Below are 17,344 nucleotides of genomic sequence, written 5' to 3' on the forward strand. Positions count from 1 at the left end.
AAGATAAACTACATGATATGTCACGGTTACTAGGAATCTGACATCTTGGTAGAACCTAGTACTGGTCTTCGAAGGAACTGACAACTATGTTTAAGAACCTGATCGTATTCAAGCAGAAACCCTGAATACTGTAAATTTCCTCACTGTTATAGTAAAGACAGTTTATAATTTGCAAGTTTATCTTCATTATTAAGGGTTTCCCCTATGGTTCAGTGAGTAAAGAATCCGCCTGCAGTGCAGGAGACGTGCAGGTTTGATCCCTGGGTCAGGTCAGGAAGATCCCCTGGGGGAGGAACCCAGCAGGCTACAGTCCAAAGGGTCCCAAAGAGTCAGACAAGACTGAGCGACTAAGCACACAGCACTTCATTATTGAAGAGGCAAATGTCCTCGGCAGTGTAGGTGTACAATACCCATATGTTGTGTCTGGGTAAAGGATTGCTCTCAATTTCTTGATTTTTCAGTCCCTGTCCTCTCGTCCTATCCAGGATCCTGGTCTTCCTTGCATCAGCGCTGCCTCACCCCGCCCCAGGTGGCACCTCTGCTAGTCCCATGAATGACTCATATTCTGAACCTGCTATTTCTAGGGGTTTGTCCCAATGAAGGAAGCAGTGGAAGAAGGGCTCAGTGAGCCTGGGTATACTCGAGGCAACAAAATAAGCTGGAAGGATGCCTGTCATCAACGGTCCAGGCTAACAGCTCTCACCACTCCTGGGTCAGGATATGGCCCATCTGTGAGAAGTTGGAATTCAGTTGAGTTTATCCCCTGTTCAGTGAGAGCCTATATGTGTTGTGAGCTACAGACGTTTATAAATAATTAACATCTGCTTTTAGGAGTTATGTTTTCCTATAGAGGAGAAAAAGGACAAAGAATGAACTAAGACTCTAAATGATAAAATACAATGTAACAGAAATTCACAGGAGAAAAATCAGTTATTTAACAGCTGTGGGAAAAAATGATGATTTTGCTCTTGGATATGTAGACATGAATTTTTGGCCTGTTAGAAAAGAGGACAAGGAGGAAATGATTGTTAAAGGCATGGAAATGGATGATATAAAGGAGAGATAATTATAACACTTAGTATACAGATAAGGGCTTCCCTAGTGGCTCAGTAAAGAAGCCTCCTGAAATGTAGGAGACCCATGTTTGATCCCTGGGTATGGAAGATCCCCTGGAGAAGGGAAATGCTACCCATTCCAGTGTTCTTGCCTGGAGAATCCCATGGAGAGAGGAGTCTGCAGTCCATGGGGTGGCAAAGAGTTGGACACGACTGAGTGACTGCGCACGCACACATACCCAGATAATACGCATACACAGATAATTCTTCCCTGTTTTCACAGGTGGCTCTCCTCTTTCCCTTATTTTTTTCAGTTAGTCAAAGAAATATATATACATACTGAACTCAGACTATGTATTATTTCCAAAGTATTTTATAAGGATTAATTGTAATAAATTTCAAGTATTTATCAGAAATTGGGCCTTAATATGTAGTGTATTCACAAAGGTTTAAGAGACAACATAAAATTCATTAGAACTAATAAGACACTTCAATAAGTTTATCAATTTTAAAATAAACATGTAGAAGTTACTAGATATCCATACTGTAAAAAAAAAAAAAGATGGAATAATGGAAAAGAGATCCTGTTTACAAAATGAACAGTAAAAACAACACTTTTATTTTACTTAATCTACAAAATAATTTTAAAAATTATTATTTTAATACTTAATTTTATTTATTTGTAGATGCTGGAAATAATCCTGATACAGATGTAGAGGACATAAGAGAGGAAATTGTATTACTCTACTAAGGGGTGAATGAGTGAGTGAAAGTCACTTAGTTGTGTCAGACTCTGTGACCCCATGGATGGTAGCCTGCCAGGCTCCTCTGGCCATGAAGTTCTCCACGCGAGAATACTGTAGTGGGTTGCCATTCCCTTCTCCAGGGGATCTTCCTGATCCAGGGGTAGAACCTAGGTATCCCACATTGCAGGCAGATTCTTTACCATCAGAGCCACTAGGGAAACCTTTACAAGGAATAAGTTTTCCTTTTTGGTAAAAGATGTCAGGGTCCTAGGTAGGAAAAACTATTGACCCTATCAACTTTTGTAAGATTCATACAGTCCCTATAAAAATTCTAAGAGGATGTCTTTTTGGAACTTGATAGAGTGATGATAAGGGTTTTTTGTTGGTTTGTTTTTCTGGAATAGGAATGGATGAACCCATGATTTAAGGAAACAAAAGTGAGTAGGTCATGCACTTAGATATTAACACATTATCATGCCATATTAATTTTTAGTGAGTACATTAGAATAAAAATGTCTCATCAGTTAAACAGAATAGAAAATTACAATGTCAAATACAAAATTATGTCATGAAATGATGCTTTCTTTTTTTTGGAAATGGTGCTTTTTAAAATTAAGAATAGGTAGATTATTTAGATTTTGATCAATTGCACTATAATCATAGTTTATTTTATAATAAAAAAGTAAACAGTAAAACCTAAGTGAGGACCTGGTAATAATGTAACCACGCACATACAGAGGACTCTTTTGAAGGACAGTCCAGACTCTTCAGCTGCTGCCACCTTCTTCCCAAGAGCGTGATGCCTGCAGCTTCCCGTTCTCTTTCTATCTCGATGATTTTCATTAAAAGGAGCCTTTAGCCACAGTGAATTTAACAATTGAGGCATCACTGGTTATTATACCTTTAGACTCAGAAGATAAAAACTTAAGGCCATATGGGGAAAATCTATTAGTAAAATATGTTGGTGTACTTCCCACCTGTTCTAATAGGGTGGCATCTTCTCATGCTGGACAAGTAAGGCTTTGGGAAATTAACACATGAATATAATAATTGAAGTTATTTTTTCAAATAAAAAATGGCATATTAACTAATTCACTAATTATATTTGATTAGCTTTATATATCATTATACATATTAACTAGATGGTTTATTTTTACATTAAGTATATGTTAACTAATTAGCTAAGTATATTAACCAAGTAGTATTCTATTGTTAAATGGGTATTAGTTCTCAAGCTATGTAAATTGCATAAAGCATTATTTAATGTCTAAAATTTTGTTTATCAGATGTTGACAAAAATCAACATGTGGAACTGTCTCAGTTAGCAGTAGAATTAGATAGTAATTCCCTCTGGTGTGGATCCCTAAAAATAGTTATTTAATAAATGCAATTAATTTCCGTACCTTCTCAAAAGTAATAATGCTACTACTGGTGTAATGCTACACCAGAAAATCTGGATAGCACTTAACAATATTTGAAATTTTTTAACTAAAAATAGTGTTCTATTGCTCTTTACTTTGTAACAGAATTACACATTTCTATTCCATATTTACATAATGAATGCTTTAGCATTTTTTATTTCCCAGGCATATTGGCTTCAAATTGATTTAGAATTCACAGGCATCTGTCTTGAATTCTAAATGCTATTCTCAGATATTAAACAAATTGATATTACATTGGATGAGAAACTCACTCAGACTTCCTGTGCTTTACTTTTCTGGTGACATTCCTTCATGATGCTTGGTTTAATGCTTGCCAATGTAATAGGAATTTGAAAAAGTCAAACAACTTTGAGATTCTGAAGTAAAAGGAACCATATAAATAGAAAATACATTTTCAGTCGTCTCCTGATGTTGAAGTCCATTTCATAATAAGAGTCATCATTGTGTCAAACAGTTTTTTGAGAGGTAGGAGGCAGAAGTGGCTTTGAGTTTCTTAGTTAATTAAGTACAAGGGAAAAATTAGTATTTTTGCCTTCATCTAAAATTATAGGATTGATTTTTACCTGGGTAATTGTAATTAGGACTCAGTGATTGGTGATCGATTTTCTGGCGCTATTATCCTGTCTACATGAATAGTTGCTGTAGTGATTTATTAAAAGACTGAAGTAAAACACCCGGTATTTTAACAACTTGAGACTGTTAAGACAGTCTCTAATGATACAACAGCAAAAAGTAAAATGATTGCTCATCAGTGGAAATATCAGCCTCTATTTAAAATGCGACAGTTTGAGGTAGTTAATTTTATCTAGTGAAACTATCTACTGGGGGATACTGGAAAGACCTTAGAAAAATGTAATGACTGCTCAGAAGTAAATCATGTTATAATGTCAATGCTGACTACTAGAAAACTTTCAAGAATGGGAGAGAGGGGAATGAAAAGTTATTCCTACAGAATTTCCTTAAAAGAAAAGAGAATGTACCATATCTTATTTTTTTGAAACTTTCTTTTATAGATAAAGATGCTTTAGAAATATGGAAATTCACACCATTCATGACCTAGTCTTTATAATCAATAGCTATTTCTCTTTTATTTTCTTTTAAACCAGACAATTCCTCTTATCTTAATTTCAGATTCCTCTCATCTTAAATGTTCCAGTTGTGTTTTTGCTTCTTTCTTCTCCCATTTCACTTGGGAATTTGCTTGATGACTAATTCTATTTTTCTTTCATGTTCAGTTTCTCCTTCTGCACTTGTTCAGTCCCCTCAGCCTGTAGAAAACTGTATTCTATAACCAAAAAAGAAAATGAAATAAAGTTGACTACCGTAATTAACCATATTCCCATATTTCACTTTTTTTTTTTTTTTGCTTGGTGTTAAGGAGTGGATTCTAATCTACTTGCCACTTACTGGCTCTTACCTCTTCCAGCCTTGTCATCTGCTCCAGTCTCTCCTCTATGTCCTCATATGTCCACTATGTCTGAGGGTCTCGGGAGACCCTGCATTCATGGAAGCTTTGTTTGCACTCTTATTTTCTAGTTCTTGACTTCTTCAACTTTGAAGGGAGGAAGGCATTGAATAGTATTAAATATATTTTCCCTTTCATTGTATTACTTCTCCCTGGCAAGATTTAAATCTGTGCCTGAGAAGTAGGACAGTCTGGTCACAACCACATTGAGCTGAAATGTCATCATGACATACATACTCTATGTGAGTTGTCACTTGTATTTCTGCCTAATTTTTCATACCTCCCATCTATTTTCTCATGTTTTCTTCTTTTTTTTTTCTTCTTCTATTTAAATATATTTTCTTTTCTTGATCTAGTTTCAGTTTTCTCACTGATCTGTTGTTCAGTGGATGGAAATGTTGGAATGTGAAAGTGAGGAATGATGTGACACCTATATTACAGGTGGATGAGGGTGGCAAGAGAATGTAATCGGACATGGTGAAGGGACTGAGTGGGAGAGAATTATCACTCCCAGGGAGCATCTCCATGCTCCAGTGTTCACTTCCTAGCGTGACTTCAACTGTGTGCTGGTCTCAGAGGGTACACTCATATTCCAGAATATCTAGTCCAAAGAAAGAGGTGAAGCAGCAGGATTCCAGGTGGCAGCAGTCATTTCAGGACCCCAGTGCATTTCTGGGACAGGGAGAAGAGGTTTCTGGGTGCCTGATAGTAATAGCAACCCTGGATTTGGGTTTGGGATCCAGTGTTGGAATATAGCTCCAGTGGAGAGCTGGAGGGTTATTAGATCACTTAAGCCAGAGGCCCACATACCTGACCTCAGAGATCTGTGTTGAAGGAATCTGAAGAAGTAGAGTTTCTCTGTTGACCCCCTTCTCCAAATATCACTCTTCGTCTTTTGGAATAGGAAATAATTATTTCTTACTATTATTACTATGCCCAGATGGATGCTCCTGGGCAGGTATGGGTCCCTTAGGGACTCATGAACCAAAATTATGGCTGGTTCAGGGATTCTTAAAGGGTTTTATTGCTTCATGATTTCTACAACATCAGGCAAGGAGGGAGGCCACGTGAAGAAGACATTTTACCAAGCTTCTTGTTCAGTCCCTTCCCAGTTCTAACTCTCCCTTTTGCTGTGGAAATCAACATAGTTATTTATCAGAAAGGCTTACCCCAGGCCTCCTCTCCTACTGAAATCTGGGAACCCTCATGTTGGGCTAAGAAGATAAAAAGTTTTCTGTGCATTTATTTACGTGAGAGTGAGGGTGGAGAGAGAAGAAGAGAGGGACCATCAGAACACTATAAGCACACAGGCAGGAAAGTGCAAGATGTAGCTCATGTTCTAAAGCAATTAGCAAGGTGAAGGCCAAATGCATAAAAACGAAAGCCAGTAAGCATGACCATTTAGCTTTTGGAAAGCAATTTCAGATTTCTAATTCAGGTACTAATAAGATAGGGCAGGCAAGCTCAGCAATTTTCTGCTTCTCTGAGTTCATGCCAATATTTTTGAAGGCTTAATGTCTGTACAGTTATATGTGTTAATTTTTAATGCTTTTATTAAGTACTTAATACTTAAAAATGCCCTCTACTGTATTCCTATGAGGCGATTCTCACTTAATGGCCATTGGAAGTAGCCTAGGATTTTGGTAAGAGCTCAGAACTTGGATTCAGGTATCTGACTACTACTTCAAACCTTGTAAGTAACTAAGGATATGTGACCTTATGTTACTGAGATAGCAACTCTAGGCCTTGGAATAAGGTTTTGGTATAGGAGAGCTAAGAGCAGTCATAAAGGTGTAAAGGAGAAATGCTTACTGAACAGCTGTAGTTAACTGCAGTGTTAAATGCTGCCATATCACGTACACCTACATGCATAGTAGGCACCTAACCTGTGTGTGTGTGACAGAGATGGGATTAGGAAGAGTGAAATCAGAGAATTCCCGAAGAGGTGGTGCATGAGCAGGAATGAACATGATGAATGTGAATGAGAAGGTTTCTCAGACAGAAAGAGCATCCTTGCATGCAGAGGCATGATGGGTAAAGTATGTGTAAGCTATTTGCTTCTGGAGCCCAGGGAGAAATCTGGCTAAGTCAGGGAGCTGGAGGAAGCTTCTGGAGCCCTGTAGGCCATGCAGGGGGCTGGGCTTCAAACTGGAAGTTTAGGGAGTGGCTGGTGATCTAAGCAGAGGGATGCCTGGTCAGATTTGTGTTTTTACATATCCCTTTGACAGCAAAGTGGAGAATGGATTTGAAAAGGGCAAAGCTGCAGTGTATGAGAGTGATTAGAGTGAGAGTTTATGCATGTCAGTACATTGTGGGAACAGAAATGGGAAGAAGTGTATGTATCTGAACCATGTTGAAGGAGCATAATCAATAGACCTTGAGAACCATACTTCTTATTTTCATATACCCAAAGAATTAATGTAAGATTTAATTATTCAAACAAACAAACAAACATTTTTACAATTCCAATTGGGACATCTTGAGAACTTTCAGCCCTTTGTGGGATATTTGATTTTTTACATAATATAACTTTCTTGCATTGATTTCTCTTTTTTTTTGTGGCTTTTAATTTACAGTCCCACCTATGTGACTATTAAATGCCTGGTAATTTATGGATATATATTTTGAACATTTTTAATCCAAATTCTACAACATCTAGGATTTTTCTAATTTAGTTTAAGCTATTTAGGTTTAAGTGAAAGTGAAAGTGAAGTCATGTCCAACTCTTTGTGACCCCATGGACTGTAGCCTACCAGGCTCCTCCATCCGTGGGATTTTCCAGGCAATAGTACTGGAGTGGGTTTCCATTTCCTTCTCCAGGGGATCTTCCTGACCCAGGGATCGAACCCAGGTTTCCCACATTGTAGACAGATGCTTTACCGTCTGAGCCACCAGAGCCCCAAATTAGCATGCATTTATTAGTGTTTATTTTACTTTTAAAAAGCAGCAACAGACTTTTACACACCTTTTTTAAAAAGTGGAGAACTTTTCCCACATGTTAGGACATAGTATCAGTAACTAGAGGTAGAAGGCCCAGCAAGTCTCATATCTTCTCCCTATGGACTATCTCTGAATTTATCTGCCCTGGTTTCACTCTGGAAACTAACTCACCAAAATAGCCTTGCTAGCCAGAAACAAGCAGTGGTGTTTTTAGCATTCTTTACTATGCACTGACATCTGGTGGCCAAAGAGAATATTAAGTCATACTCCAGTGAGTTTCTTTCTACCTGTAAGTGTAGCACAAACTCAATTCTTCCTACGTGGCCAAACTCAGGGGATGCAAGAAGGTGCAGTTGGCCCTCAGAGGATTGTTAGTCTGCTTGTGACACCTTTCTGTACACTAAGTTTATGCAATGGATCTTGCATTAATCCTTTTTGGAAAAGTTTGTAGCCCTGGGGTGGCAGTAAAGATAGATACAGATGCAGATAAGTTTGTAACAAGAGATGCTCAGGGCAGGTGGAGAGTTTAGGGTGGTTCTGTTGGCAGAACGTGAGACAGCCAGCCAGCATCTGGGACAAGGTAGTCTTCCTGAGCTAGAAAGCAGAGACCCATTTATCCAGCTTCATTATTTATCATTGAGAAATCTTATTCTGGAATATTGATACTTCTCATATCTTCTTGCTTCCAAGAAAATTTAACTTTTTTAAGGTGTAATAAGCCTAAGAGTATCTCCTGATAGCATCATTTGGTTTTTTTTTTTTTTATCATTTGGTTTTACAGTATGTCTTATTATAATTACAACAAGGAAATATCCCAAGGCAATTAAATTTCTCTTCTACATTTCAATTAGCAAACATAGAGCTGCAAAAAGTCACTGAGCAAATAACAGAATGAGATTTGAAATACCCTTCTTGAAAATTGCGGTTCAAATTCTCATTTATTTGCCTCCCTGACGTCTTTAATCAAAGGTATTATGTTTCCAATCTGGTTTTATTTCTTTTCACAAGGGGAAATGGGAGAATCTGTATTTTCCCCAAGATAATGATTTTCTCTCTTAGGAACATTGATTCTGTGGATGTGAGCTCATCTTTATTTCAAATAATTAGTACTAAATCTAATAGTGAATACTGATGTAATTGATTATCATATTCTAAACTGTCTAAATGTGTGATGGCAAATATCATTTTGATTATCATATTATTTATTAACAATACTGTAAAATTTGGGAACCAAGCAAGTCCTTTTATCTAGTGAACTCTTAAATGGTGAAGAGTGTGATCTATTTAAAATGTTTACTTCCTTAGTCTTATTTTTCTTTATGATTTCTTGTATTAGAAGTGCTTATCTGTACTTAGCCCTCCAGAATTACATCTCCCCATTCTCGTGTGCTTCCTATGATACAGTAATGACAATGTACTTGGTACTCATGGATAAGATTTAGTTTATGATTCTGTGGTGAAGTAAACACACACACACACACACACACACACACACACACACACACACCTCCTGCCCCTAAAAACACTCATTTGGATTTTTCACCAACCAAGTTCCTTAACACACTTCTGGAACTTCTCCTGTAGAGTATTTGGGAAACTTCGCTATAACCTATTGAGTCCCATTGCTTATTTCTCCAAATGTTCTCTTATGCCCTGTTTTGTTCTTATTATACATATTCATTGAGCTAAGGCTGTAGGGAAATGGTTACCCACAGATGTGCATGTGACAGTCAGACTGGCAGGTGACCGATGTAAGTCACTTGAGTCCCTTGCTTATCTTTCTGGTTATACTGGTTTCCCTCAGGCACAATGGAACAGCATGGTGTAGGGTGAACGAGACAAGCTTATGTCTGAATCCAGACACAAAAAACACTTCCCTCTGTGCCTCTGCTTCTGAGTCTATAACATGGAGTAATAATGTTGACTTCTCAAAATTGTGATAGTAATTTTATGGGATGAACATTCATAGGTGCCCAATCCATGGTAGGTTAATTACCTTTTCCTCTTAACCCTACTTCTCTTAACAGAAATAGCTGCCAGACATCTTCTAACCAAAGTTAGTGCTAAAGCTGATGCCTAGAAAAGCCTTAGGAATCAGGGCCTGATTGAAAAGTTGTCAATGTTAATTGACAGTAGCTATAGATACAATAATATCGTTCACTTTCCTGCAGCCATATCCACACCTTCATGCCCAGCAACTTCCAAAGAAGGCTTGGCCAAAGCATAAGCAATCTTAAAAAAATTGTATTAGTGTTTTCTTATTGAAGTATAGTTATTTTACAGTGCTGTGTTAATCTCTGCTCTATAGCAAAGTGGTTCACACACACACACACACACACACACATACTTCTGAATATACATATATGGGTGTGTGTGTGCTATGAGTTTCCCCCCTGTATTTATTTCCAAAACTTTTTCTCACTAATGTTCCTTAATTAATAAAGTATTTTGCTTGAAAAAAAGTAAAACTCTATTTACAGACATATTGCAAGTATAAAGGATACCACATATTCTCTACCTAGATTCACCTATTCTTAACATTTTACTCCATTTGCTGTGTCATTGTCATCTTTCTCTCACTTAGGCACATAAAATCTTCATTTTTGAAAGGTTAAAACCAATCTTATTTTACACATACACACATATACATGTGCACAGACAAGCAGCAGAGAGTCTTTCCTAAATTATTTCCATTAAGAATTACAGATTTATAAAAGGGGTGCCCCCAGAGTACCTATAAATTTGCTAGTTTGCCTAGGTCAAAAAATTATTAATTTATCAAAGGGTTGTAGTTCCAACAAAGTCTCCCCAGATATTGACTTTTCACAGTAATTACCAGGAAAAAACTGTGTCCTTGAAACTAGATGGTTACATAAAGTAATCACTTACTTAAGTCTGACTAATTCATGCCCACATATTCTCAATTTTAGTGTTTAAAAAACACGAAATAAAGTTTGTTCCCCGTGGGTCATGGTATAATATTGAATATATTCTTTTAAGCATTTTATAAAGTTTGATTTTAGAAACATTATTTAAAATGTTTAAAAAAAGTGCTTTTCAATTAGGTCAGTATAAAAAAAGCTATCATTTTAATGATAGAACACTATCTATTTATCCTTGATAGAGAGAGAGAGACAGGGAGAGATCCACAGAGTCCATTCATTTTGAAACTAATTTACTACTAAGATTTTCTTTTCTTCATCACTCTATTAAACTTTGAGATTGGAAAGGGTATTCAATGTCATTCAGTTTCATTTATCATGAGTTCTGAAGTCTCTACTCCACACACCTAGCAGCGCCTTCTGCCTTTGGAGGGCATTACTGGGAGGAAATCATCGGTGGCCATTTCTTGTTTTGTTTTTGGAAAGCGCTGAATGTTAAAGACAAAGAGTTCTGTCTCAAACTGAAATTTCCGGAGCAAATGTCCAAAGCAGTTAACCTATCATGATTGCTAGGCTTTACCATATTTCACTATGGTCATAAATACAAGTCTCACTTCCTCCATTAGATGGCTGGGAATTCCCTCCCATGTCCCTGCTTATCAGTTTTCACATGAGATCCGTAGTTAATAAATATTTTGGGATACTTGATTTTGCCAGAATTTTGTGTCTCATCTTGACAAAGACCTTTTAAGTGATTTCCTTTCCAATCTTCCAATCTTCTTCAGCCCATTTTCTCACATTGCCACTAAGTTGTCTTTTGAAAAACCTGAAGCCTCCCTGCCTTTCTTCTGTTCTACTGACACAAGAGAGTTTGAGAGTTCCCACGCACTACACGTCAAGCAGCTGCTGTTGATTGGCCTGGAAGTAAAAGAAGCCATTGGTTTTCATGTTTCAGATGGGACTGTTTTGGTTACCTCCTGGCCTTCCCTGATGGTTAAGCAGGTCTGTAAGCTTTCAAAGTGAAAGCAACTGGACTGAACTGAACTGAAGCTTTCATTTCCCATGGGTCTAATGAGGCCGTGGAGGTTTGCTGCGAGAATTAGTAAAACATACAAAAACACTTGGTAGACTGGCTGACAGAAACACCAAATAAATACTAGCTATGGTGCTGGTGAGAAATGGATGCCTTTGCATTATTATCTTTCTCAGTATAAAAATAATTTAATTTTTCTTTTTGAAAATGATCTAAATTTACCTATTTGGTTGTAAGTTAAAAATGTTTCAAAATTTGTTACTTTAACAAAGTTTATATTGTAAATCTAGTTAATATGGACCTATTCCTCAAAGTAGACTCTAAATTTTATATATTTACAATCAAAACAAAGTAATGGTCAGATTGCCACATACATGAAAATGCAAACACAAGCCTCATTACTGGTGAATCATGTGCTAGGAAATAAGATATAAGCCACGTGTGTGTCTTTGGCCCAGAAACTTCAAACAATTTTCTAAATCATTGCCAGTAACTTTGATTTACCATCTATTTCTTTTGCTAATGTCAACAGCAATCCCAATTCTGCAGTTTGTTCTTTGTTGTCATTTTCAGCTCGTTATGCTTTTTGTTTATGGTTATACATTTATAATTATGCAAAACCCAATTGTACATAGATTCATTTTCTCAGAGAATAATTGCTGTATATTATAAAATCGTCACTCCCTAGCGACCACTGTTTACTTTCCTAAGTAAGGAGTAATTAATTTAAAACCAGCACTCAGAGTCAATGTCTGTGTACTGGAATGGGCTGGGGGAAGAGAGGAGAGATCCTTTGTAATTCATTAGTAACTTTCCATCTCTGTGCTCTACTTAATTGCTTTGCACTGCCTTTTATGTTATTGTAAAGAAAGGCTAATTTTCTTATCAGTTAACTGCTACCAGACTAGAGCGGAATAGAGAATTCTAGGGGGTAAATAACTGTGGTGAATCCATGCACATTGTGCCTAGTTTAAACTCATGCAGTTCAGACCTTCTGCTGTGTAACTGGGCTTTCCACAGGCTGTGTGTGCAGAATAGAGATAAGTGGTGGAAGACATGGCCAGGAATTCGTATATTGCTGACTGCTGGAGAGGGTGGAGATTGGGAGGTACAGAGTAGAACAAGGAGTCTAAGCGGTGAAAAGAACATAGCAAATATAGATAAAAGTGAAAGAGCCTAAAAGAATTGAGACCAAGAGGAACATACCAACTACATGGACTGAAAACAGGTAGATAGCATTTATTCAGGCAAAAAGCTAACAGAGCTGCACTCTTCTTAGATGACAGATTGCTCGGAAGTAATAGGACTTCCACCTTTCATGATTCTCCACATGAAGAGGTTTTTTTTTTTTTTTTGTAGTTCGTGTTTTATTTTATTTTATTAATTGGAGTATGATTACAATGTTGTGTTAGCCTCTACTGTACAACAACATGAATCAGCTATGCTGTGCTTAGCTGCTCAGGTGTGTCTGACTGTTTGTGACCCCATGGACTGTAGCCCGAAAGGCTCTTCTGTCCATGCGGATTCTCCAGGCAAGAATACTGGAGTGGGTTGCCATGCCCTCCGCCAGGGGATCTTCCAAACCCAGGGATCGAACCCAGGTATCCCACATTGCAGGTGGATTCTGTCTGAGCCCCCAGGGAAGCCTGAGAATACTGGGATGGGTAGCCTATCCCTTCTCCAGGAAATCTTGCTGACACAGCCTGTGGAAATCCTGAGTTACATGACAAATCTTCCCCCAGGAATCAAACCAGGGTCTCCTGCATTGCAGGGAAATTCTTCACCAGCTGAGCTCCCAGGGAAGTCCTAAATCAGCTATACGTATAGATATATCCCCCTCCCTTTTGAGCCGTCCTCCCACCTCAACTCCCCTCCCATCCCACCCTTTTTAGGTCATCCCAGAGCCCTAAGCTCAGCTCCCTGTGCGAGACAACAGCTCCCCAGTAGCTCTCTATTTTATACATCCACATGGAGTTTTCATGAACAGTAAAAGAAGTAGTGCAGTCATGTATCATGTGTTTTAATTCATGTTCTTTTAAAAGGTGTCCCATTAAAAAAAAAAAATCATGGTAGCAATTTTACTTCTGGTACTTAACATGGCCTTGTGCATAGTTGGCTCTCAAGAAACATTTGTCAAATGAGAGAAAGAAGGAATGTGTGACAATATCTGCTGGAGGGCAGAGGAGGCAAAATGAATATGTCAGTTTACTTGCAAGGGTTATATTAATACTTACCCGTTCAAACCTATTTACATTTAAGAAGGAGAGAAAGTATTGATGGTGCAAAATTGCAGACAATAACAACAAAAACGATAATGTGTATGTGACCTTGCCATGTGCTTTGGGTTTAAATCAATATGTCGTAGATTTTGATAAATTTAAAAGTCATCCAGTCATCAAGCCACCTGCCTTAGAAGGCTGCCACTTGTGGAGGTTTAACTTCCCAGATAACTGTTTTCGCACTAAGGCATCTCTTTCCTTAAACTGATTCTTCCTCCAGGTTACATTTCCTTTAACCTTCCAGAATGACTCTATTGACTTTTTTTCCCCCCTGCCTCTTTGACCCTTACATCTCCCATCTCCTGGGCTTGCTTCCCTTTCCAGCCACTTAAGTTATTTTTTCTCTAGAGTTCTATCTTTACTCCGTTCAGTTCTCACTAAAGGACCTTCAGGCTTGGCTGGTTGGGGTCCCATGCACTGCATGTCTGTTTCTCTGGTCCCAGCTTCTCTCTGGAGCTCCAGACCAGTGTCCATCTGGTTACGTGACATGTTAATCTGGATAATATCTAAGCATCCAAGTGCTCTCAAACTAAACATAATGTGTTCCCCCTGTCAAGCCTAGCCTTTCTTTTAGTAGTTCTTATTTTAAAGTGTGACCTTTATGAATGTGGTTATTCAATCCAGAAAGCTGAGAGCCTTACTCTTACCTGCTTTCCTCTCCAGTTAATCTTGAACTGTTGTAAATTCAGTTCCTTTTACAATTTTTGGCTGGACCCTCTCACTTCATGTTTTATGACCACCATTTATTCAGGTCCATGTTTTGGCCTGAACCATTGAAATAACTTGCTCACTGCTTGCTCTGCCTGCTCGCCTTCTATCCCATTACCTCTGATGGTCTAGCTTTCCCAAAGTGCAAATCAGATGTTATGTTTTCTTTACCAGTGAAATTCCATCTCCAGGATATAGTTTGAAGTTCTTAGCATGGCATCAGATCACTTCACTGGGACCCTGACTACCTCTTTTATCTCAGATTCTCTTTTTTCTCACCTTCTGTTCCATGTCCTGTCATAATTAGCTGTTTATTATTCTTCAGATGTACCATTGTTCTTTCTTTCACACATTCCCTCTCGTGATGCTTTCTTTGTTTGAACTTCTTTGCCTTTTTTTAACCTAATAAATTTATATTCATTCTTACCAAGGTGCTTTATTTTTTGAAACTGTCTCTAATTTTCCTTTTAACTAAACCACTATCCCTTTTATGTTACTACTAGACATTGAGTATACCAGTAGTAAGTTATTATTCTGTTTTCAGTTCTGTGTCTATAAATGTGAACACCAGAAGGACAGAGACCAGGTCTCATTCATACTTCCATCAATACGGTGAGCATAAACGTTTGTTGAAAGGATTCACAAATGAAAATGCTCACTGTGTTGATCTTAGTGGCTCATGAGGTTATCCTCCAATAATTTCTTCTCAGCCTTCTGCACTGTGGCCATATCAATTTCCCCAGAGGAGACATGACACTCCTTCATAAGCATTCTATTGTGTTCCAAAGGGCATCCATTATCTTCTTAGTTGGGTTAACCCTTTTCGGGTGTCTGTGTTCCAGTGGTATACAAAGACTCTGTATGATTTAAAGTATTATCAACGGGTGCACATCAAAATCCAGACTTCAAAGGAGAACATGACGTCCTCATTAAGTACAAAGAATATTTGTCAGGCCATGCTGTGTTTCTTGAAAAGCAATTAATGTATTGCACATTACTCCTCTGAGAGGCAAAATGTATCCTTCCCATCTTAATTTGCGTGCTTAAAAGTAGACAGAAGAAGATAGATGAGTTTATACTCAAGGTGTATGCATTTCCCTCGTGGCCAATGAACCAATTTCCTTTTCATATTTGCAGAATATTGATACAATTATTCTTTCATCAGACATGAAATTTGAGTGTATAACCAGTTTGTAGAAATCACCTAGTAATTTATTAGGTTGATAACAGCAATTAAGTCATAATTGCTTCTGAGAAATATAAATTGACTTTCTGTGTTAAGTGGATAATTTAACATTCCAAATCACAGACATAGAATATAACTAATTTGGGGGATTAGAAGTTTGTTTCTCCTGTTATTAAACTTAGAAAAATTTAAACCATTGACAATCCAGTAACTAATTATTCAGTTGCTAGATTATTGGGTTCATGTCACTTCTTGATTCTTTTCTCAGGTTGCTTGCCATTTTTACTTTTTAAGTAAAGGAGGAGAGGATTTTAGACAGAAATATAACATATTGATAAGCCCTGGTTTTTTAAAGTTATTTAAAAATATTGTTCTTGTAAGTGAGTAAAGTGAAAGTTGCTCAGTCATGTCCAGTTCTTTGTGACCCAATGAGCTGTAGCCTGCTAGGCTCCTCTGTCTATGGAATTCTCAATCTGTTAATTGGCAAATATTTATCAGCTACTTATGTGCAAAGCATTCAGCTGGGTGTAGTAGGAGATACAAAAATGCAGGGGAAAAACGTCCTAATTGTTGGTCTCTTCCTAACCCTCTGTTTCTGCCTCTGTGTTAAACACACACACACACACACACACACAAACACACACCTCCCACTAATGATGCATAGCAATGTCAGACAAGAAGACAAGAGCCAAAGGGGCAAGCTGGATGATAAATGACAAGGAATTAAATAATGGGACTTGAGAAGAGAGTCTTGTATACAGAGAGTTGAAGATAGTCTGCCCTGCATAGGGTCAACATGGGCTTCAGACAAGCAATGGGGAGGAAGGCACTAAAATAATCAGTGTTGCTGTTTAGTCACTAAGTCATGTCTGACTCTTTGCAACCCCATGGGCTGTAAGCTGCCAGGCTCCTCTGTCCATGGGACTTCCCAGGAAAGAATATAGAGTGTGTTACCATTTCCTTTTCCAGGGGACTTTCCCGACCCATGGATAGACCCTGCGTCTCCTGTATTGCAGGCGGATTCTTTACTGCTGAGCCGCCAGGGAGGCCCACAATTTTCAAAAGAGAATTAATATCATAGCACCCATGAAAGCATATGGAGGTGGAATGTGGCAGTCAGGCACCACCTCGTCTCAAACCAAGAGTTTCTAGGGAGAGTCCTGGGAGATGACATTGAGAGGCAGACGTCGCGGTTAGACTGGAGAGAATTTTGAAGGTCACTGAGACTTGAAGTGAACGGATATGAAGTTACATTTCTTTAGGTTGTCCTTGCTGAAAATGACATCCCAATTCTGAGGGTTGAATGAAAAATGCAACCCACTGCTAAGTTCTTTTGGGGACTCTGACAAATCTTACAAGAGGAATGATGAAAATAGAATTGGAGAACCGCCAGGTAAGATTAGTGGTATCTCTAAGTTGTCAGGTAGTTGATGATTAAGGTAGTTTGACAACCATTGAAGGTTTTGGACCAGTGGAGCAGAAGGACTCAGAAGAATTTTAAGAATGATCTGTTAGGGAAAAATAAGTTATTCAAGAAAGGAGGTTAATTTAGAGTTTGATGATGGAGCAAATGAGAGACAACAGTGGCCTGAGCATGGGGTAGAGGGT

At 38.0% G+C, this 17,344-nt stretch overlaps 1 protein-coding gene across 1 annotated transcript in view; it reads left to right on the top strand.

Moving 5' to 3' along the window:
- The window catches only part of CTNNA2 (catenin alpha 2), a 1,329,932-nt gene that overhangs the window by 463,283 nt on the left and 849,305 nt on the right, over positions 1 to 17,344 (top strand). The window lies entirely within an intron of this gene.

This window comes from Dama dama, chromosome 11 (assembly GCF_033118175.1).
Source record: "Dama dama isolate Ldn47 chromosome 11, ASM3311817v1, whole genome shotgun sequence".
NCBI classification, from domain to species: domain Eukaryota; kingdom Metazoa; phylum Chordata; class Mammalia; order Artiodactyla; family Cervidae; genus Dama; species Dama dama.